The 25,442-nt window shown below is 44.4% G+C and overlaps 1 pseudogene; it reads right to left on the reverse strand.

Annotated features, from left to right (window-relative positions):
• Window positions 1-12,359: 12,359 nt before the first annotated feature.
• LOC134913077 (5S ribosomal RNA) lies at window positions 12,360-12,478 on the reverse strand (annotated as a pseudogene).
• Window positions 12,479-25,442: the final 12,964 nt, after the last annotated feature.

Consider the following 25,442-nt stretch of genomic DNA (forward strand, 5'->3'; position numbering starts at 1 on the left):
GCCTTGGCAGACGACGTTGCTGGCATTTCATCGTCTCGGCCATGACTAGTGGCAGCAGCTTCAGCACGAGGTGGAAGTGGATCTTGATCTTTCCCTAATTTTGGAACCTCAACATTTTTGTTCTCCATATTTTAATAGGCACAACTAAAAGGCACCTCAGGTAAACAATGGAGATGGATGGATTGGATACTAGTATACAATTATGGACGGGCTGCCGAGTGCCGACACAGAGGTAGCCACAGCCGTGAACTACCGCACTGTACTGTGTCTGCTGCTAATATATAGACTGGTTGATAAAGAGATAGTATACTCGTAACTAGTATGTATGTATAAAGAAAGAAAAAAAACCACGGTTAGGTGGTATATACAATTATGGACGGGCTGCCGAGTGCCGACACAGAGGTAGCCACAGCCGTGAACTACCGCACTGTACTGTGTCTGCTGCTAATATATAGACTGGTTGATAAAGAGATAGTATACTCGTAACTAGTATGTATGTATAAAGAAAGAAAAAAAAACCACGGTTAGGTGGTATATACAATTATGGACGGGCTGCCGAGTGCCGACACAGAGGTAGCCACAGCCGTGAACTACCGCACTGTACTGTGTCTGCTGCTAATATATAGACTGGTTGATAAAGAGATAGTATACTCGTAACTAGTATGTATGTATAAAGAAAGAAAAAAAAACCACGGTTAGGTCACTGGTATATACAATTATGGACGGGCTGCCGAGTGCCGACACAGAGGTAGCCACAGCCGTGAACTACCGCACTGTACTGTGTCTGCTGCTAATATATAGACTGGTTGATAAAGAGATAGTATACTCGTAACTAGTATGTATGTATAAAGAAAGAAAAAAAAACCACGGTTAGGTGGTATATACAATTATGGACGGGCTGCCGAGTGCCGACACAGAGGTAGCCACAGCCGTGAACTACCGCACTGTACTGTGTCTGCTGCTAATATATAGACTGGTTGATAAAGAGATAGTATACTCGTAACTAGTATGTATGTATAAAGAAAGAAAAAAAAACCACGGTTAGGTCACTGGTATATACAATTATGGACGGGCTGCCGAGTGCCGACACAGAGGTAGCCACAGCCGTGAACTACCGCACTGTACTGTGTCTGCTGCTAATATAGACTGGTTGATAAAGAGATAGTATACTACTAATATTATATACTGGTGGTCAGGTCACTGGTCACTAGTCACACTGGCAGTGGCACTCCTGCAGCAAAAGTGTGCACTGTTTAATTTTAATATAATATTATGTACTCCTGGCTCCTGCTATAACCTATAACTGGCACTGCAGTAGTGCTCCCCAGTCTCCCCCACAATTATAAGCTGTGTGAGCTGAGCAGTCAGACAGATATATAATATATATAGATGATGCAGCACACTGGCCTGAGCCTGAGCAGTGCACACAGATATGGTATGTGACTGAGTCACTGTGTGCTGTGTATCGCTTTTTTCAGGCAGAGAACGGATTATAAATAAAAGTGGTGGTCACTGGTCACTATCAGCAAAACTCTGCACTGTACACTACTGAGTACTCCTAATGCTCCCCAAAATTAGTAAATCAAGTGTCTCTCTAATCTATTCTAAACGGAGAGGACGCCAGCCACGTCCTCTCCCTATCAATCTCAATGCACGTGTGAAAATGGCGGCGACGCGCGGCTCCTTATATAGAATCCGAGTCTCGCGATAGAATCCGAGCCTCGCGAGAATCCGACAGCGTCATGATGACGTTCGGGCGAGCTCGGGTTAACCGAGCAAGGCGGGAAGATCCGAGTCGCTCGGACCCGTGAAAAAAAACATGAAGTTCTGGCGGGTTCGGATTCAGAGAAACCGAACCCGCTCATCTCTAATAATTGTGGGGGAGACTGGGGAGCACTGCAGTGCCAGTTATAGGTTATAGCAGGAACCAGGAGTACATAATATTATATTAAAATTAAACAGTGCACACTTTTGCTGCAGGAGTGCCACTGCCAGTGTGACTGACCAGTGACCTGACCACACTGACCACCAGTATAGTTAGTAGTATACTTATATTGTGATTGCCTGAAAAAGTTAAACACTCGTCGTGTGACTTCACTTGTGTGTTGTTGTTTTTTTTATTCTATAAAAATAAAACTCATTCTGCTGACAGACAGTGTCCAGCAGGTCCGTCATTATATAATATATAATATATACCTGTCCGGCTGCAGTAGTGATATATATATATTTTTTATATCATTTATCATCCAGTCGCAGCAGACACAGTACGGTAGTTCACGGCTGTGGCTACCTCTGTGTCTGCACTCGGCAGGCAGTCCGTCCATAATTGTATACCACCTAACCGTGGTTTTTTTTTCTTCTTTATACATACATACTACTACGACATCTCTTTATCAACCAGTCTATATTAGCAGCAGACACAGTACAGTACGGTAGTTCACGGCTGTGGCTACCTCTGTGTCTGCACTCGGCAGGCAGTCCGTCCATAATTGTATACCACCTAACCGTGGTTTTTTTTTCTTTCTTCTTTATACATACATAGTTACATAGACATCTCTTTATCAACCAGTCTATATTAGCAGCAGACACAGTACAGTACGGTAGTTCACGGCTGTGGCTACCTCTGTGTCTGCACTCGGCAGGCAGTCCGTCCATAATTGTATACCACCTAACCGTGGTTTTTTTTTCTTTCTTCTTTATACATACATAGTTACATAGACATCTCTTTATCAACCAGTCTATATTAGCAGCAGACACAGTACAGTACGGTAGTTCACGGCTGTGGCTACCTCTGTGTCTGCACTCGGCAGGCAGTCCGTCCATAATTGTATACCACCTAACCGTGGTTTTTTTTTCTTTCTTCTTTATACATACATAGTTACATAGACATTTCTTTATCAACCAGTCTATATTAGCAGCAGACACAGTACAGTACGGTAGTTCACGGCTGTGGCTACCTCTGTGTCTGCACTCGGCAGGCAGTCTGTCCATAATTGTATACCACCTAACCGTGGTTTTTTTTTCTTTCTTCTTTATACATACATAGTTACATAGACATCTCTTTATCAACCAGTCTATATTAGCAGCAGACACAGTACAGTACGGTAGTTCACGGCTGTGGCTACCTCTGTGTCTGCACTCGGCAGGCAGTCCGTCCATAATTGTATACCACCTAACCGTGGTTTTTTTTTCTTTCTTCTTTATACATACATAGTTACAAAGACATCTCTTTATCAACCAGTCTATATTAGCAGCAGACACAGTACAGTACGGTAGTTCACGGCTGTGGCTACCTCTGTGTCTGCACTCGGCAGGCAGTCCGTCCATAATTGTATACCACCTAACCGTGGTTTTTTTTTCTTTCTTCTTTATACATACATAGTTACATAGACATCTCTTTATCAACCAGTCTATATTAGCAGCAGACACAGTACAGTACGGTAGTTCACGGCTGTGGCTACCTCTGTGTCTGCACTCGGCAGGCAGTCCGTCCATAATTGTATACCACCTAACCGTGGTTTTTTTTTCTTTCTTCTTTATACATACATAGTTACATAGACATCTCTTTATCAACCAGTCTATATTAGCAGCAGACACAGTACAGTACGGTAGTTCACGGCTGTGGCTACCTCTGTGTCTGCACTCGGCAGGCAGTCCGTCCATAATTGTATACCACCTTACCGTGATTTTTTTTTCTTTCTTCTTTATACATACATAGTTACATAGACATCTCTTTATCAACCAGTCTATATTAGCAGCAGACACAGTACAGTACGGTAGTTCACGGCTGTGGCTACCTCTGTGTCTGCACTCGGCAGGCAGTCCGTCCATAATTGTATACCACCTAACCGTGGTTTTTTTTTCTTTCTTCTTTATACATACATAGTTACATAGACATCTCTTTATCAACCAGTCTATATTAGCAGCAGACACAGTACAGTACGGTAGTTCACGGCTGTGGCTACCTCTGTGTCTGCACTCGGCAGGCAGTCTGTCCATAATTGTATACCACCTAACCGTGGTTTTTTTTTCTTTCTTCTTTATACATACATAGTTACATAGACATCTCTTTATCAACCAGTCTATATTAGCAGCAGACACAGTACAGTACGGTAGTTCACGGCTGTGGCTACCTCTGTGTCTGCACTCGGCAGGCAGTCCGTCCATAATTGTATACCACCTAACCGTGGTTTTTTTTCTTTCTTCTTTATACATACATACTACTACGACATCTCTTTATCAACCAGTCTATATTATTAGCAGCAGACACAGTACAGTACGGTAGTTCACGGCTGTGGCTACCTCTGTGTCTGCACTCGGCAGGCAGTCCGTCCATAATTGTATACCACCTAACCATGGTTTTTTTTTCTTTCTTCTTTATACATACATAGTTACATAGACATCTCTTTATCAACCAGTCTATATTAGCAGCAGACACAGTACAGTACGGTAGTTCACGGCTGTGGCTACCTCTGTGTCTGCACTCGGCAGGCAGTCCATAATTGTATACTAGTATCCATCTCCATTGTTTACCTGAGGTGCCTTTTAGTTGTGCCTATTAAAATATGGAGAACAAAAATGTTGAGGTTCCAAAATTAGGGAAAGATCAAGATCCACTTCCACCTCGTGCTGAAGCTGCTGCCACTAGTCATGGCCGAGACGATGAAATGCCAGCAACGTCGTCTGCCAAGGCCGATGCCCAATGTCATAGTACAGAGCATGTCAAATCCAAAACACCAAATATCAGAAAAAAAAGGACTCCAAAACCTAAAATAAAATTGTCGGAGGAGAAGCGTAAACTTGCCAATATGCCATTTACGACACGGAGTGGCAAGGAACGGCTGAGGCCCTGGCCTATGTTCATGGCTAGTGGTTCAGCTTCACATGAGGATGGAAGCACTCAGCCTCTCGCTAGAAAAATGAAAAGACTCAAGCTGGCAAAAGCAGCACAGCAAAGAACTGTGCATTCTTCGAAATCCCAAATCCACAAGGAGAGTCCAATTGTGTCGGTTGCGATGCCTGACCTTCCCAACACTGGACGTGAAGAGCATGCGCCTTCCACCATTTGCACGCCCCCTGCAAGTGCTGGAAGGAGCACCCGCAGTCCAGTTCCTGATAGTCAGATTGAAGATGTCAGTGTTGAAGTACACCAGGATGAGGAGGATATGGGTGTTGCTGGCGCTGGGGAGGAAATTGACCAGGAGGATTCTGATGGTGAGGTGGTTTGTTTAAGTCAGGCACCCGGGGAGACACCTGTTGTCCGTGGGAGGAATATGGCCGTTGACATGCCAGGTGAAAATACCAAAAAAATCAGCTCTTCGGTGTGGAGGTATTTCACCAGAAATGCGGACAACAGGTGTCAAGCCGTGTGTTCCCTTTGTCAAGCTGTAATAAGTAGGGGTAAGGACGTTAACCACCTCGGAACATCCTCCCTTATACGTCACCTGCAGCGCATTCATAATAAGTCAGTGACAAGTTCAAAAACTTTGGGTGACAGCGGAAGCAGTCCACTGACCAGTAAATCCCTTCCTCTTGTAACCAAGCTCACGCAAACCACCCCACCAACTCCCTCAGTGTCAATTTCCTCCTTCCCCAGGAATGCCAATAGTCCTGCAGGCCATGTCACTGGCAATTCTGACGAGTCCTCTCCTGCCTGGGATTCCTCCGATGCATCCTTGCGTGTAACGCCTACTGCTGCTGGCGCTGCTGTTGTTGCCGCTGGGAGTCGATGGTCATCCCAGAGGGGAAGTCGTAAGCCCACTTGTACTACTTCCAGTAAGCAATTGACTGTTCAACAGTCCTTTGCGAGGAAGATGAAATATCACAGCAGTCATCCTACTGCAAAGCGGATAACTGAGGCCTTGGCATCCTGGGTGGTGAGAAACGTGGTTCCGGTATCCATCATTACTGCAGAGCCAACTAGAGACTTGTTGGAGGTACTGTGTCCCCGGTACCAAATACCATCTAGGTTCCATTTCTCTAGGCAGGCGATACCGAAAATGTACACAGACCTCAGAAAAAGAGTCACCAGTGTCCTAAAAAATGCAGCTGTACCCAATGTCCACTTAACCACGGACATGTGGACAAGTGGAGCAGGGCAGGGTCAGGACTATATGACTGTGACAGCCCACTGGGTAGATGTATGGACTCCCGCCGCAAGAACAGCAGCGGCGGCACCAGTAGCAGCATCTCGCAAACGCCAACTCTTTCCTAGGCAGGCTACGCTTTGTATCACCGGTTTCCAGAATACGCACACAGCTGAAAACCTCTTACGGCAACTGAGGAAGATCATCGCGGAATGGCTTACCCCAATTGGACTCTCCTGTGGATTTGTGGCATCGGACAACGCCAGCAATATTGTGTGTGCATTAAATATGGGCAAATTCCAGCACGTCCCATGTTTTGCACATACCTTGAATTTGGTGGTGCAGAATTTTTAAAAAAACGACAGGGGCGTGCAAGAGATGCTGTCGGTGGCCAGAAGAATTGCGGGACACTTTCGGCGTACAGGCACCACGTACAGAAGACTGGAGCACCACCAAAAACTACTGAACCTGCCCTGCCATCATCTGAAGCAAGAAGTGGTAACGAGGTGGAATTCAACCCTCTATATGCTTCAGAGGTTGGAGGAGCAGCAAAAGGCCATTCAAGCCTATACAATTGAGCACGATATAGTAGGTGGAATGCACCTGTCTCAAGCGCAGTGGAGAATGATTTCAACGTTGTGCAAGGTTCTGATGCCCTTTGAACTTGCCACACGTAAAGTCAGTTCAGACACTGCCAGCCTGAGTCAGGTCATTCCCCTCATCAGGCTTTTGCAGAAGAAGCTGGAGACATTGAAGGAGGAGCTAACACGGAGCGATTCCGCTAGGCATGTGGGACTTGTGGATGGAGCCCTTAATTCGCTTAACAAGGATTCACGGGTGGTCAATCTGTTGAAATCAGAGCACTACATTTTGGCCACCGTGCTCGATCCTAGATTTAAAGCCTACCTTGGATCTCTCTTTCCGGCAGACACAAGTCTGCTGGGGTTGAAAGACCTGCTGGTGACAAAATTGTCAAGTCAAGCGGAACGCGACCTGTCAACATCTCCTCCTTCACATTCTCCCGCAACTGGGGGTGCGAGGAAAAGGCTCAGAATTCCGTTCCCCACCCGCTGGCGGTGATGCAGGGCAGTCTGGAGCGACTGCTGATGCTGACATCTGGTCCGGACTGAAGGACCTGACAACGATTACGGACATGTCGTCTACTGTCACTGCATATGATTCTCTCAACATTGATAGAATGGTGGAGGATTATATGAGTGACCGCATCCAAGTAGGCACGTCACACAGTCCGTACTTATACTGGCAGGAAAAAGAGGCAATTTGGAGGCCCTTGCACAAACTGGCTTTATTCTACCTAAGTTGCCCTCCCACAAGTGTGTACTCCGAAAGAGTGTTTAGTGCCGCCGCTCACCTTGTCAGCAATCGGCGTACGAGGTTACATCCAGAAAATGTGGAGAAGATGATGTTCATTAAAATGAATTATAATCAATTCCTCCGCGGAGACATTGACCAGCAGCAATTGCCTCCACAAAGTACACAGGGAGCTGAGATGGTGGATTCCAGTGGGGACGAATTGATAATCTGTGAGGAGGGGGATGTACACGGTGATATATCGGAGGGTGATGATGAGGTGGACATCTTGCCTCTGTAGAGCCAGTTTGTGCAAGGAGAGATTAATTGCTTCTTTTTTGGGGGGGGTCCAAACCAACCCGTCATATCAGTCACAGTCGTGTGGCAGACCCTGTCACTGAAATGATGGGTTGGTTAAAGTGTGCATGTCCTGTTTTGTTTATACAACATAAGGGTGGGTGGGAGGGCCCAAGGACAATTCCATCTTGCACCTCTTTTTTCTTTTCTTTTTCTTTGCATCATGTGCTGATTGGGGAGGGTTTTTTGGAAGGGACATCCTGCGTGACACTGCAGTGCCACTCCTAAATGGGCCCGGTGTTTGTGTCGGCCACTAGGGTCGCTAATCTTACTCACACAGTCAGCTACCTCATTGCGCCTCTTTTTTTCTTTGCGTCATGTGCTGTTTGGGGAGGGTTTTTTGGAAGGGACATCCTGCGTGACACTGCAGTGCCACTCCTAGATGGGCCCGGTGTTTGTGTCGGCCACTAGGGTCGCTAATCTTACTCACACAGCTACCTCATTGCGCCTCTTTTTTTCTTTGCGTCATGTGCTGTTTGGGGAGGGTTTTTTGGAAGGGACATCCTGCGTGACACTGCAGTGCCACTCCTAGATGGGCCCGGTGTTTGTGTCGGCCACTAGGGTCGCTAATCTTACTCACACAGCTACCTCATTGCGCCTCTTTTTTTCTTTGCGTCATGTGCTGTTTGGGGAGGGTTTTTTGGAAGGGCCATCCTGCGTGACACTGCAGTGCCACTCCTAGATGGGCCCGGTGTTTGTGTCGGCCACTAGGGTCGCTAATCTTACTCACACAGCTACCTCATTGCGCCTCTTTTTTTCTTTGCGTCATGTGCTGTTTGGGGAGGGTTTTTTGGAAGGGACATCCTGCGTGACACTGCAGTGCCACTCCTAGATGGGCCCGGTGTTTGTGTCGGCCACTAGGGTCGCTTATCTTACTCACACAGCGACCTCGGTGCAAATTTTAGGACTAAAAATAATATTGTGAGGTGTGAGGTATTCAGAATAGACTGAAAATGAGTGTAAATTATGGTTTTTGAGGTTAATAATACTTTGGGATCAAAATGACCCCCAAATTCTATGATTTAAGCTGTTTTTAGTGTTTTTTGAAAAAAACACCCGAATCCAAAACACACCCGAATCCGACAAAAAAAATTCGGTGAGGTTTTGCCAAAACGCGTTCGAACCCAAAACACGGCCGCGGAACCGAACCCAAAACCAAAACACAAAACCCGAAAAATTTCAGGCGCTCATCTCTAGTATATATATATATATAATTCAATTTTAGACCTTAGGGCCCCCCTGTCTTAAGTTCAGCTTCAGTACAGCTCTGATTCTAGTCATCAATATACAAGCACGACTAGTTAGCATTCATCAAATCTCTGGTGATGATATAGGCCCTCATTCCGAGTTGTTCGCTCGCTAGCTGCTTTTAGCAGCATTACACACGCTAAGCCGCCGCCCTCTGGGAGTGTTTCTTAGCTTAGCAGAATTGCGAACGAAAGATTCGCAGAATTGCGAATAGAAATTTCTTAGCAGTTTCTGAGTAGCTCCAGACTTACTCAGCCATTGTGATCAGTTCAGTCAGTTTCGTTCCTGGTTTGACGTCACAAACACACCCAGCGTTCGCCCAGACACTCCCCCGTTTCTTCAGACACTCCCGCGTTTTTCCCAGAAACACCAGCGTTTTTTCGCACATGCCCAGAAAACGGCCAGTTTCCGCCCAGAAACACCCACTTCCTGTCAATCACACTACGATCACCAGAACGATGAAAAATCCTTGTTATGCCGTGAGTAAAATACCTAACTTTTGTGTAAAATAACTAAGCGCATGCGCTCTGCGAACCTTGCGCATGTGCAGTAAGCGACTAATCACAATATAGCGAAAATCGGTACCGAGCGAACAACTCGGAATGACCACCATAATGCAGTGTTCTTAATCTGTGAATATTAATATAGATGCCAGGTCTCCGGTGGTGACACAATACATAACAGACCTAAATCTCTGGGGGTATACAATGCAGACCAAGATCTCCAGTGGCTATGAAAAGAATGTTCCAAATAGCTAGTGGCAATATAATATAGACCACCGATCTACAAGATGGTTGACTGAGAGAATGCTTGTGCTGTGATGTGTCTGGATTAAGCTTTTCTCCTGCATTATCATTATGGCAATGAGGAATCTTAAAGAAAAAAAAGAACTAGGTCCAGAAACATGGTTCAGATACTTTTTATTTCCCATTTTGCTGAGCTACCAAGACATGCCAACATTGTGATCCATCTGGAACTACAGTCTTACAACTATGAGCAGGACCAGAATGTATCACAAAAATCACTGCTGCAGGTAAGGAATATTTACAGAAAAATGGCAAAATCTGAAACTTTTGCTAAAAAAATAAAAATAGCAGTCCAGCATCAGTTACCTCCCTTCTCTTAACTAGAGCCCAGTACCTGCAATCTCCATCACCAAAACCTCCATTCATCAATATCCTCACTAATAAGCGAAAGTAGTCCTGCATCCAATTTGACAAAGCTAAGTGACTCCTCCCCTATGCAGGATTCCTCAGAAGAATCCTTGAGTACTAGGCCTGCTGTTGCTGCTGTTGAGGGTGGATCTTCATACATGAAGTGGACCAAGAAGACTACTAGAAGTTTCAAATAACAGTTGACTGTTAAACAATCTTTTGCAAGAGGAAGCTAGTATGACAACTGTTACCCAGTCGCACGGCGGATCCTGATGCCATGATGGCTATGCCAGTATTAGATTTGCACCCAATATCCTCCATTAATGTAGTGGGTTTTAGATGGTTAATTGAGGTCCTGTGTCCCTGTGTACTAGAAAAGCAATTCCCCACTATACCAGGGTGTTAAAAAGAAAAAACCCAATCATTGGTCTTCAAAATGTCATTGTACCCACTGTCCACGAAATCACAGATATGTGGACAGGTGGAACTGGGCAAACTAAAGATTAAATTACTTTGACAGCACACTGGGTGGGTAAATCACCTTTAGCAACAGGAATAACAGTAGCATCTAACAAACAACGCCAGATCATTCAGAGGTAGGGTATCCCTCTGTATCACCGGCTTTACTTAGAGGTATACCACTGACAACCTGTTAAAAAATATATATAATGTCATAACAAAATGGCTGACCCCCCTTGGACTCTCCTCAGGATTTGTGATTTCTAATAACAGACACAAATATTGTGAAAGCATTACAGCTGGGTGAATTCCAACACGTCCCATGTTTTGCTCATCCAATCAACTTGGTGGTACAGAGTTTGTTTAAGAAATGGCAGGGGCATGCAGGAGATGCTATCTGTGCCCTGAAAAATTTCAGGGACTTTTTCGGCATTCAGCAACAGCACATAGGAGATTGCAGGGGCTACAAGAACACTCCAATTTGTCCTGCCACCAACTGAAGCAAGAGGTGGTAACAAGGTGGAATTTCACAGTTTATATGCTTCAGTGGATGGAGGAACAGCAACAAGTCATCCAAAGCTAGACAACAAGCCATAACATTGGGAAAGTAGAGGGAATGTACCTTAGTCCAGCACAGTGGAGAATACTTTCTGTCTTGTGAGAGGTGCTGAAACCATTCAAAGTAGATATCTGTGAAGTTCATTCAGACACTGCTAGCTTGAGTCAGGTGATTACCCTAATTAGACTTTTGAGGGGGGGATATGAAACAAAGCGATTTCATTAAGTATGTCAGACTTGCAGATCTTTGCCAGGATCCAAGGGTTATCAACATCTTGAAACCGAATCACTACATTTTGGTGATTGTGCTCGATCCTAGGTTTAAGTCGTAAATTGTGTCTTTCTTTCCAACTGACCCAGATCTTACAAGATGCAAAGAGATCCTGGTGAGCAAGTGTTCAGCTCAAGTGGCACATAACATGACAACATCTCCCTTCAATTTCTCCTGGAACCGATGCTGGAAGGGAAAAACTAAGCTTTCCCAAAAGACCCAGTGGTAATAATGATGACAAAACAAAGGGCGATCGGGCACTGGTCAAATTAATTAGGTTGTAGATGAAAAAACCTAAGAAGGACGATTGTAAGTCTGAAAGGAAAAATCCTTTTCTTTCAAATATAGTCCTAGTTGGTGGTGCTACCAGAGCCAAAAATAACATATACTCATGGGGGGAGAAAGAGAAGGCTCTTGTGTGGGCGCACTCTTGTACAATGAAGGAAAATTCCTCAATTATGTAAGGGAAAATATTTAAAACATCATGTTTATTTTTTAAGATTAAAAATACAATTACCCAAAAATATGATCCAAAAGGTGATAAAGAAAATTATGAAAAAATGTTAAAATGTTCTGGTCTATTTTTCACAAGAAGTGATTAGAAAGGTTGTAGACACATGGTTGTCTTACACCCATTTCCCCTGACCAGTACAGAGATTCTGTATTGATGGGACCAAGGAGTGGTCAGAATAGTGATCAGTATATCTGAATAGGACCACTTAAATTAGGTCAATACCATGCACTTTTCTGGTCACCAGTGATAAAGATAGACACATAAATGATGACTGATAATAACTGTGTTGTTCAGGCCTGCTGCTATTCTGCAGTATAAGAAAACTGATAGATGAAAGAAGAAAAATCAGTGGTGATACTGCTGTTGGCGTCACATTTCACATAGGGAGGAAATTAATTCCTACTCTACAACACCAGGTATTCACAGGAAGTCTCCTCTCCAGGTACTAACCCAGCCCAACGCTGTTTGGCTTCCAAGATCGGATGAGATCGGGCATTGGCAGCGTGGTATGATAGTAGAGGAGATATGTGATCTGTATACCAATGAGAGTGTGCCTATATAGGAATTTAGTAAAAGAGTATAGATATTAGAAGAAAAAGAAGAAAAAGAAGAAAGTGTGTGGATCTGCTTTCTGCATTAGGCACGGCGCAACAGACCCCACATCCGTGGTATTGTGCGCCCTGAATCACAGATGAGAGTCCACAGAAAAATAGTGAGCAAGAAAAAGGTAGAGAGAAAATGGTGATATCTTCTTATTAAATGTATGATAAATCACTACAATGAAAATACTGCATTGAACATCAAGCCAATTCTGAAAAATATATAAGTCAACATAAATGATCTTATGACACCAAATATATTTTTAACACAAAAATTGATTAGTCAAGGGCACCTGATCTTCTCAGAAAAATTGTGTATAGTTGGTACAAAGCTGAGTATAGTCCAAAGTGAGCTAAAAGTAAATTCAAGACAGATAGCTGAAAACAGCAATAATGTCGATTTATAGGACAAGCTGAAGGTTATCTATATTAATTAGGACAATGTATGAATATATAAGCCACTATTTACAATTCAAACAAACATCTTGAATTGTGGACAATTCCAGCACAAAAATATTAGCACCGTTATATAGCACATATAAATAAATGTACACACAGTATGAGTGTATATAGGTAGTGAACTGCTATCTAGAGGATGCATTCACCGGGCAGATGCAGGCTTACGATACATCAAGCTGAGAAGTCAGCCCAAACAGCATTGGGCTGGGTTAGTACCTGGAGAGGAGACTTCCTGTGAATACCCGGTGTTGTAGAGTAGGAATTAATTTCCTCCCTATGTGAAATGTGACGCCAACAGCAGTATCACCACTGATTTTTCTTCTTTCATCTATCAGTTTTCTTATACTGCAGAATAGCAGCAGGCCTGATCAACACAGTTATTATCAGTCATCATTTATGTGTCTATCTTTATCACTGGTGACCAGAAAAGTGCATGGTATTAACCTAATTTAAGTGGTCCTATTCAGATATACTGATCACTATTCTGACCACTCCTTGGTCCCATCAATACAGAATCTCTGTACTGGTCAGGGGAAATGGGTGTAAGACAACCATGTGTCTACAACCTTTCTAATCACTTCTTGTGAAAAATAGACCAGAACATTTTAACATTTTTTTCATAATTTTCTTTATCACCTTTTGGATCATATGTTTGGGTAATTGTATTTTTAATCTTAAAAAATAAACATGATGTTTTAAATATTTTCCCTTACATAATTGAGGAATTTTCCTTCATTGTACAAGAGTGCGCCCACACAAGAGCCTTCTCTTTCTCCCCCCCATGGGTAATGCAGATGAGTCAACAGAACATTTTGACATCTGGTTCGGTCTACAAGATTTGCCCAAAATTAGTGACACCTGTACCGCACCTCCATCTGATATAGTCAACATCCAAAAATGGTAGAGGATTATTTAAATGACACCATACAAATAGGCATGTCACAGAGTCCCTTAGATTACTGTAAGGAAAAAAAGGCAATTTGGAGACCCTTGTATAAACTCAAATTGCATTACTTACGCTGTCATCCTCCAGTGTGTACTCAGAAAGAGTTTTCAGCACAGCTGGGAACCTTGTCAACAATCGGCGTGGGATGCTACTTACTCAAAAGAAGACCAGTAATTGGTTGAAACGCGTTGGTGAGAGAGAGAGAGAGAGAGAGTGCAGCAACAGACAAAACCACGATCCGTGCACGGACCAACCCAGGAACACAGCAGCAGCGCAGCTGAGAGGAGAGATTGAGTCCCCGTGGCCGCCTAGGTAAGTCTCCGTAGTGGAGAGGAATTGGTCGGGCTAGGCTGAACAAGCTAAACCATACCAACTACTCTTCTTCGACTACACTCGTCCACACCTGGGTCCGTGTCTCAGCGGAGGCTCACGTGGTGGACACCCCCTTGGACGGCGGTCCCGGAGCGGTGGATGGCGAGTCCGGAGCACAGAGGCACCCAGGGGCAGGTTAAACCAACTCAGTAAGACGCAGCAAGAACCAGATACCTAAGTGAGTGAGCGGGACGCCGCCACTCACCCAAATTTGGCAGCACCGCTGACTTTAATTTATTCCGTGGAGACAATTTGCTTCATTTAACAGCATCTTGATTTATTGTGCAGAGAGCAATATAGAGAGACATATCTCTGGTCCCTTTACATAATTCACCTTCATCGTGTACTTGTTCAATACTATATCCAAAATTTGTATTTTCATATTTGATTATATTTACTGAGTAAAGTATACATTTATTTTAATTTGTATTATTCTCATTTGTAGCATTAGGCTGAACACAGCAGTGATACATGATTTTTTTTGCTTATCTGCATAATGGGGGTCATTCCGAGTTGTTCGCTCGCAAGCTGCTTTTAGCAGCTTTGCACACGCTAAGCCGCCGCCTACTGGGAGTGAATCTTAGCATAGTAAAATTGCGAACGAAAGATTAGCAGAATTGCGAATAGACACTTCTTAGCAGTTTCTGAGTAGCTCCACACTTACTCGGCATCTGCGATCAGTTCAGTGCTTGTCGTTCCTGGTTTGACGTCACAAACACACCCAGCGTTCGCCCAGACACTCCTCCGTTTCTCCAGCCACTCCCGCGTTTTTCCCAGAAAAGGTAGCGTTTTTTCCCACACGCCCAGAAAACGGCCAGTTTCCGCCCAGAAACACCCACTTCCTGTCAATCACATTACGATCACCAGAACGAAGAAAAAACCGTGAGTAAAAATCCTAACTGCATAGCAAATTTACTTGGCGCAGTCGCAGTGCGAACATTGCGCATGCGCACTAAGCGGAAAATCGCTGCGATGCGAAAAAATTTACCGAGCGAACAACTCGGAATGACCCCCAATATTACATCCATTACTTTGTTTATGCTCATTTAGTAAAGTATACAATTTATGAATTTAGATCAGTTTTATTGGTAACAAGCACTACAATCCTCACACACTAGGCTGAGCGCAGCACATCTTTTGTATTTTAATTTGTCCACGCATAGGTTGGTTACCCATTTATGTGCTGCAGCTAGCCAGGTCAACCGTTAACGGCACAGTGCGCAGGTGCATAGCATTATTCATTGTTTACTCAAAACGTGGAAAAGATGATGTTCATCAAAATAAATTACAAATGCCATGAGGAGGACCTTTACCGGCATTTACATCAAAGTACTGTCGAAGTCAAAAATATTACATAGAAAGAACATACAGACTGCACACATATAAGTCGCTATACTTGCAAATACGCGCAGCGAGCACAGCAATATATGGTAACACACGCATTTACACGGACATGCCACAGAGATGGATTCTACACTTATTTCATACAGCACATAATTATAATAATATCAAGCGCCAGACATCATGATGATTTAAAAATTATATAATGGAGTAATGTCATGTATGTGTATTATTGGAACAAAGCAAGATACACCTGTCATATTTGTATTTAAGCAAGCAGATTAATGTGTAGATTCATTTGATACTTGTTATTAAGTTGTAGGACATTGCAACAAATAGTTATGATTAAATGTATGAAAGCTAAAATCACTCTTATTAGGACAATGGACAGGAAACTCAAGCCAGCCCCTTTTGATGTCTTCAAGGCTGAACCTGTTTAGCATACGAACAGACTAGTGACTCATCATGAATGAGAAAGTTCCCTCCCCCAAACTAGATAACACATTACAGAGACACACAGTTGGGAGTTGCTGTTTTTGTCCCAGACGATGATGGAGGTGCTTCTAGACCAGTTCCTGCATGATTTTACAGAGAGAGAGTGATATGGAGGGACGAATTTATATGAGAAAGATATGGTAATTGTATCGCTGGCCTGTAACTGTATGTATTAACTGCTTACTGTATGAATTGTAACCATGTAACTATATGTATACTGTACATTGTGATATATTGAATACATATCCTTTTAATAACAAATATATACATCAATGAGCTTTGGAACTCAGATAATGTGTGGGTGTAGTGATTTCTCTTATGGGATGCAGTGTTTTGCGATGTATAGCGCACATTCATGACAAATGGTAATAAGATGTGCAGACGTCTACAATATATATTAGAGCGGGCATTTTAAATATTTGTTAGAAAGCAATTTGGTATTCACAGTACACAGACTTATGATTGGTGAATTCCAGCAGGGATGAATTAATATTGTGTGAGGATGATGTACACACTGATGAGGGTAAGAGTGAGGCTGGTAATGACAATGACATCTTGCCACTGTAGAGATCAGTGACAGCACTGTTAGCTTAGCTGCCTTTTGCCCATTGGTAGCTTGTTTTGTGGGGGCCCAAAAAAAGCATAAAAAACATTGAGTCCCTATCGCTGAAGTGCTTGGTTTGTTAAACTGTGCATGTACTTTTTAATATCCAACGTAAGGGTGGGTGAGAGGGCCCAATGACAATTCCATCATGCACCACTTTTCTCTCCTGCCTCTGCTGTGTGGCAATGTTTCAAAGATGTGCTATTAATTGTTGTGTGTTTGTCCCTCTGCTCTGTTGCTTACTAACCAGCCAGCTCCAGTGATCGCGACGAGCAAAAAATGTGTGGGTCCCAGGGACGATTATATTACAAAAATTGGGGTCCTACTCCACAGTTTCTGGGTCCCAACACAGATTATGGGGAGTGAGGCAGGGAAAAACTGATTAGATCTGGAGGTAGAGTCAGGGAAAAGTTAGGGTAGAGCTGGGGGTACAGAGGGTAAGGGCAGGCAGTGTTGGAGGTAGGGAGGGGGTAAGTACAGACATCAATTGGGATAGTGCTGAGGGGCAAAGAAGGGGCTAGGGGCAGGCAGTGCTGGGGGGTAGTTAGGAGCTAAGGGTAGATAGCGGCTGGGGGTAGTGCTGGGGGGCAAGGAGTGGGTTAGGGGCAGACAGTACTTGGGGTGAGGATGAGGAGGCAGCCCTGGCCTCAGTTGGAGGTCTCTATTAGGTGAGTCATTGGCCTGTCATTTATCCAGGGGGCGGTGCACTCAGGTGGGCTCTCTCCTCCCAGCTCCTCTTCGCCGGTGGCATAGCACCCCCGGGACTCCCCACCACCTCCGCTGTAGTGTCTGTAGCAGCTCCTAGAAAGCATGAGTGGTGCACAGACATGCTAGACAGGGGAGTTACAGTGGGATGCAGCCGCACCTCATCACCGGAGCCTAGTAGGAGCAGTCAGGACATCTGCACTCCTGGCCCTCACATTGGTATATCACCCACGTGGGAGTCCCTTCAACAGTACTCCATGATTGATGATCATAGCAAGTCCAGGTCCCCCAGCAGATGCACGAGGCAGCGGGCAGCAGATGCAGGAAGTCTCCAGCTCACGGTAGCGGAATAGACGTCGTCGGGTCCTCTGCAGACTTGAGGTCCTGACGTATGGCAGGACAGTGGGCCACGATTTACACTGCCTATGGTGGGCCGGCACTAGAGGTAGGTGAGGAAGTAAGGGGTCACCATGTCCTCCTCAGCTGGCTACCGGGCCACGCCTGGCTACAGGTTTAATGAAGGATGTCTCCCTTGCCCGGTTGGCTTCTACTTCACTTTTATAGTCCTCTCTGCAGCCGGTCCAAGGGAGACATTATTCATTAAACCTGTAGCCAATCCCAGTGGAGCGCGTCCCTGGTGACTCACCTATTTTGATAAAAACTCCAGTCCTCAATATCGTGTAAAATAGTTTTTGCGATCACTGAGCTGGCTGCAGCCTTTGGCATAAACTGAATGAAAACATTATAGTGAGCTGTGAGGTGGTCAAAATTGACTGGTATTGACTGGAAAGGAGTGTTACTGATGTTAATATTATTGTAGGAACAAAAAGAGGCCCAAATTAAGTGATTTTACAAGTTATTGTCAATTTGTGAAAAAAATACAGATCCAAAACCAAATCACGTGAGGTTGGTTTTGGCAAACCCAAAATCAAAAAAGTTAATACAGTTCCAAAACCAAAATGGGGGTCAGCGCACATCTCCCATTTGTAACTCATTAAACCAGCCTTTCAGCACCTGCAATATATACACCTACTGTCAGGTGTATATGCATCTACGTCTACCTCAGTCACAATCCCATAAACCTCACCTTACTGTATGCATCCGGCATCCACCGTATCGAGTTGTTAGGCGTTGTAAGTAGAGATGAGCAGGTTCGGTTCTCCGAAAACCGAACCCCCCCGAACTCCACGTGTCAAACACGGGTCCGAGCCAGGCTCAGTTGTTCCCGCCTGACTCGGAAAACCTGAACAAGGCAAAACGTCATCATCCCGCTGTCGGATTCTCGCGAGATTCGAATTCCATATAAGGAGCCGCGCATAACCACCATTTTCACTCATGCATTGTAGAGGGTACAGAGAGGACGTGGCTACGTTCTCTCAGTGTCAAATCTCAGTATCAGTGCTCAGTAATACTAGTACAGTGTCTCTCTTATGCCGCATCTTGCTGCTGTAGGGTGCTCTGGTAGTAGTGTCCTGTGACTGTGCATCGGTCATCATCATTCCAGTCACAGTGGTATCTGGGAGTGACAATTCCAGAGTGCTTTTGTGCTGCTCAGTAATACTAGTACAGTGTCTCTCTTGTGCTGCATCTTGCTGCTGTAGGGTGCTGTGGTAGTAGTGTCCTGTGACTGTGTATCGTTCATCATCATTCCAGTCACAGTGGTATCTGGGAGTGACAATTCCAGAGTGCTTTTGTGCTGCTCAGTAATACTAGTACAGTGTCTCTCTTGTGCTGCATCTTGCTGCTGTAGGGTGCTGTGCTAGTAGTGTCCTGTGACTGTGTATCATTCATCATCATTCCAGTCACAGTGGTATCTGGGAGTGACAATTCCAGAGTGCTTTTGTGCTGCTCAGTAATACTAGTACAGTGTCTCTCTTGTGCTGCATCTTGCTGCTGTAGGGTGCTGTGGTAGTAGTGTCCTGTGACTGTGTATCATTCATCATCATTCCAGTCACAGTGGTATCTGGGGGGTGACAATTCCAGAGTGCTTTTGTGCTGCTCAGTAATACTAGTACAGTGTCTCTCTTGTGCTGCTGTAGGGTGCTGTGGTAGTAGTGTCCTGTGACTGTGCATCGGTCATCATCATTCCAGTCACAGTGGTATCTGGGAGTGACAATTCCAGAGTGCTTTTGTGCTGCTCAGTAATACTAGTACAGTGTCTCTCTTATGCCGCATCTTGCTGCTGTAGGGTGCTCTGGTAGTAGTGTCCTGTGACTGTGCATCGGTCATCATCATTCCAGTCACAGTGGTATCTGGGAGTGACAATTCCAGAGTGCTTTTGTGCTGCTCAGTAATACTAGTACAGTGTCTCTCTTGTGCTGCATCTTGCTGCTGTAGGGTGCTGTGGTAGTAGTGTCCTGTGACTGTGTATCATTCATCATCATTCCAGTCACAGTGGTATCTGGGGGGTGACAATTCCAGAGTGCTTTTGTGCTGCTCAGTAATACTAGTACAGTGTCTCTCTTGTGCTGCATCTTGCTGCTGTAGGGTGCTCTAGTAGTAGTGTCCTGTGACTGAATCAGTCATCATCATTCCAGTCACAGTGGTATCTGGGGGGGGTGACAATTCCAGAATGATTTTGTGCTGCTCACTAATACTAGTACAGTGTCTTGTGCTGCATCGTGCTGCTCAGTGTCAGTTCTCCGTAGTATCATCAGTGCTCAGTATCATCAGTGCTCAGTATCATCAGTGCTCAATATCATCAGTGCTCAGTTTTATCAGTGCTCAGTATAATCAGTGCTCAGCATCATCAGTGCTCAGTATCATCAGTGCTCAGTTTTATCAGTGCTCAGTATCATCAGTGCTCAGTATCATCAGTGCTCAGTATCATCAGTGCTCAGTATCACTGCTCATTGTCTTCTGGTGCTCAGTAATACTACATTACTAATACTAGTACAGTGTCTTGTGCTAATCGAGGTGCTCAGTGTCAGTTCTCCGTAGTATCAGTATCATCAGTGCTCAGTATCATCAGTGCTCATTATCACTGCTCATTGTCTTGTGGTGCTCAGTAATACTACATTACTAATACTAGTACAGTGACTTGTGCTGCATCTTGCTGCTATAGGGTGCTGTGGTAGTGTACTGTCACTGTGCATAGGTCATCATCATTCCAGTCACAGTGGTATCTGTTATCTATCTAGTGGTATCTAATTCCAGACATTAACAAATGGAGAACAAAAATTTGGAGGGTAAAATAGGGAAAAATCAAGATCCACTTCCACCTAGTGCTGAAGCTTCTGCCACTAGTCATGGCAGAGACGATGAAATGCCATCAACGTCGTCTGCCAAGGCTGCTGCCCAATGTCATAGTAGAGAGCATGTAAAATCCAAAAAGCAAAAGTTCAGTAACATTACCCAAAAATCGAAATTAAAATCATCTGAGGAGAAGCGTAAACTTGCCAATATGCCATTTACGACACGGAGTGGCAAGGAACGGCTAAGGCCCTCTCCTATGTTCCTCATGACTAGTGGTACAGCTTCACATGATGATGGAAGCACTCATCCTCCCGCTAGAAAAATTAAAAGAGTTAAGCTGGCAAAAGCACAGCAAAGAACTGTGCGTTCTTCTAAATCACAAATCCCCAAGGAGAGTCCAATTGTGTTGGTTGCGATGCCTGACCTTCCCAACACTGGACAGCAAGAGGTGGCTCCTTCCACCATTTGCACGCCCCCTGCAAGTGCTGAAAGGAGCACCCACAGTCCAGTTCCTGATATACAAATTGAAGATGTCACTGTTGAAGTACACCAGGATGAGGATATGGGTGTTGCTGGCGCTGAGGAGGAAATTGACGAGTAGGATTCTGCTGGTGAGGTGGTTTGTTAAAGTCAGGCACCCGGGGAGACACCTGTTGTCCGTGGGATGAATAAGGCCATTGACATGCCTGGTCAAAATAAAATAAAAATAACCTCTTCGGTGTGGAATTATTTCAACAGAAATGCGGACAACAGGTGTCAAGCCGTGTGTTGCCTTTGTCAAGCTGTAATAAGTAGGGGTAAGGACGTTAACCACCTAGGAACATCCTCCCTTATACGTCACCTTGAGCGCATTCATCAGAAGTCATTGACAAGTTCAAAAACTTTGGGTAACAGCGGAAGCAGTCCACTGACAACTAAATCCCTTCTTCCTCTTGTACCCAAGCTCCTGCAAACCACACCACCAACTCCCTCAATGTCAATTTCCTCCTTAGACAGGAACGCCAATAGTCCTGCAGGCAATGTCACTGGCAAGGCTGACGAGTCCTCTCCTAACTGGGATTCCTCCAATGGATCCTTGAGTGGAACGTCTACTGCTGCTGGCGCTGCTGTTGTTGCTGCTGGGAGTCGATCGTCATCCCAGAGGGGAAGTTGGAAGACCACTTGTACTACTTCCAGTAAGCAATTGACTGTCCAACAGTCCTTTTCAAGGAAGATGAAATATCACAGCAGTCATCCTGTTGCAAAGCGGATAACTCAGGCCTTGACAACTATGTTGGTGTTAGACATGCGTCCGGTATCCACCGTTAGTTCACAGGGACTTAGAGAATTGCTTGAGGTAGTGTGTCCCGGTACCAAATCACATCTAGGTTCCACTTCTCTAGGCAGGCGATACCGAGAATGTACACAGACGTCAGAAAAAGTGTGCTCAGTTTCCTAAAAAATGCAGTTGTGGACAAGTGGAGCAGGGCAGGCTAAGGACTATATGACTGTGACAGCCCACTGGGTAGATGTATTGCCTCCCACAGCAAGAACAGCGGCAGCACCAGTAGCAGCATCTCGCAAATGCCAACTCATTACTAGACAGGCTACGCTTTGTATCACCGCTTTCATTAAGAGGCACACAGCTGGAAACTGAGGAACATCATCGCAGAATGGCTTACCCCAATTGGACTCTCCTGGGGATTTGTGATATCGGACAACGCCACCAATATTGTGCGTGCATTACAACTGGGCAAATTCCAGCACGTCCCATGTTTTGCACATACAATTAATTTGGTGGTGCATAATTTTTTTTAAAATGAGAGGGGCGTGCAGAAGATGCTGTCGGTGGCCTGAAAAATTGCGGCCCACTTTCGGCATTCAGCCACCGCGTGCCAAAGACTGGAGCGCCAGCAAACACTTCTGAACATGCCCTGCAATCAGCTGAAGCAAGAGGTGGTAACGAGGTGGAATTCAACCCTCTATATGCTTCAGAGGATGGAGGAGCACAAAAGGCCATTCAAGCCTATACATCTGCCTACGATATAGGCAAAGGAGGGGGAATGCACCTGACTCAAGCGCAGTGGAGAATGATTTCCATGTTGTGCAAGGTTCTCCAACCCTTTGAACTTGCCACATGTGAAGTCAGTTCAGACACTGCCAGCCTAAGTCAGGTCATTCCCCTCATCAGGCTTTTGCAGAAGCAGCTGGAGAGATTGAAGGAGGAGCTAAAATGGAGTGATTCCGCTAGGCATGTGGCACTTGTGGATTGAGCCCTTCATTCGCTTAACCAGGATTCACGGGTGGTCAGTCTGTTGCAATCAGAGCACTACATTTTGGCCACCGTGCTCGATCCTAGGTTTAAAGCCTACGTTGTATCTCTCTTTCCAGCAGACACAAGTCTGCAGAGGTTCAAAGACCTGCTGGAGAGACAATTGTCAAGTCAAGTGGAATATGACCTGCCATCAGCTCCTCCTTCATTTTCTACCACCACTGGAGCTGCCAGGAAAAGGATAAAATTTCCAAAACCACCCGCTGGCGGTGATGCAGGGCAGTCAGGAGCAAGTGCTCACATCTGGTCCGGACTGAAGGACCTGCCAACTATTACTGACATGCTGTCTACTGTCACTGCATATGATTCTGTCACCATTGAAAGAATGGTGGAGGTTTATATGAGTGACAGCATCCAAGTAGGCATGTCAGACAGTCCGTACGTATACTGGCAGGAAAAAGAGGCAATTTGGAGGCCCTTGCACAAACTGGCTATATTTTACCTAAGTTGCCCCCCCCCCCCTCTCCAGTGTGTACTCCGAAAGAGTGTTTAGTTTAGCCGGTTACCTTCTCAGCGATCGGCGTAGGAGGTTACTTCCACTAAATGTGGAGAAGATAATGTTCATCAAAATGAATTATAAATTCCTCCGTGGAGACATTTACCAGCAATTGCCTCCAGAAAGTACACAGGGACCTGTGATGGTGAATTCCAGTGGGGACGAATTAATACTCTGTGAGGAGGAGGATGTACACAGTGAAAGGGGTGAGGACGATGAGGAGGAGGTGGACATCTTGCCTCTGTAGAGCCAGTTTGTGCAAGGAGAGATTGATTGCTTCTTTTTTGGTGGAGGCCCAAACCAACCAGTCATTTCAGCCACAGTCGTGTGGCAGAACCTGTCGCTGAAATGATTGGTTTGTTAAAGTGTGCATGTCCTGTTTATACAACATAAGGGTGGGTGGGAGGGCACAAGGACAATTCCATCTTGCACCTCTTTTTCCATTTATTATTTGTATCATGTGCTGTTTTGGGACTATTTTTTTAAGTGCTATCCTGTCTGACACTGCAGTGCCACTCCTAGATGGGCCAGGTGTTTGTGCCGGCCACTTGGGTCGCTTAGCTTAGTCATCCAGCGACCTCGGTGCAAATTTTAGGACTAAAAATAATATTGTGAGGTGTTCAGAATAGACTGGAAATTTGTGGAAATTATTGTTATTGAGGTTAATAATACTATAGGATCCAAATTAACTGTTTTTGAGGGTTTTTTTTTAAAAAACCACCCGAATCCAAAACGCATCCGAATCCGACAAAAACCCGAAAGGGTGGTTTTGTCAAAACGCGTCCGAATCCAAAACACGACCGCGGACCTGAATCCAAAACCAAAACACAAAACACAAAAAATGCCCGCTGCACATCTCTAGTTGTGAGTCTAAGATGATAAAAAAAGCTGTATATTGAGGAAAATTAGCAATTAGAATACAGTGGATCAGTCAGTTACACGGATCTTAGTTACAACTCTTAAAGTACAACTCTTAATTACGACACACAGCTCGAATAGGAAATTATTATTGCACATATAAGAGCGCTACCAGCTACAAAGCTATATAGAGAACCAAGAGACAGAGTAGTATTGTAGATGCGCTGATCGATGAAATAATTTGTAGGAAGACAAAAAAAATATTACTTTTATTGATCTTTGTAAAATGATTACATAACAAGAAAACATTACTAAAAAGTAAAATATGAAAGTATACAAAGTGAAGTTAGAATTATACGATCTATAGCACATGATACACAGTTGTAAATGTCTATAAGGATTGTCCACAGTAGTACCTTGTGATTAAATATAGAAACATACTGTATTCTAATCATTAATAATGTTTTTTAGGTGATATCTTATGTTGCCCCTAATAAATTGTATTCAGTATTATGCTGTCATCTCATAACATAAAAATAGTACTCCAATAAACTCCTATGAATCAATAATTATGTTTAAAGTACTGTACAGTACATCCCTGAGTATATGGAGGACCAATATTAGTCCTCTATGTAATGATCTATTCCTCACCGCATATTGAATTTTAATAAATAGCCAGTCCACAGTGCTCCATCACCTAATGTAAACTAGCTGTAGGATATCAAAATATTATTACGGACCTCAACTGGCCACTGACTTTAGGATCTATTGACCAAGAATATACAGTATGTATGCCAAGTTACAATATTACAATAAACATTCATTTTTAGGACCAATTAGTAGTCCACAGTGTTGTTAACAGGGTCGATAGGCCCCACTGCCTGAGGGCCCACTACTTCCTCTAGGGATCAGGTTCCAGACTGTGCACTTGTATTATACATGGTAGATATGTTGCATTACACTGCACTAAACTATTGTGTATTTCAAGCCTCTGTGGAGGCTGACCACACCCCCTTTGTAGGCTTGCCACACCCCTATATATGGGCCCCTATAACCGCATTCCCCGGGTGGGCCCTTCATGCCCCAGTCCGACACTGGTTGTT

This window comes from Pseudophryne corroboree, chromosome 4 (assembly GCF_028390025.1).
Source record: "Pseudophryne corroboree isolate aPseCor3 chromosome 4, aPseCor3.hap2, whole genome shotgun sequence".
Classification (NCBI taxonomy): Eukaryota; Metazoa; Chordata; class Amphibia; order Anura; family Myobatrachidae; genus Pseudophryne; species Pseudophryne corroboree.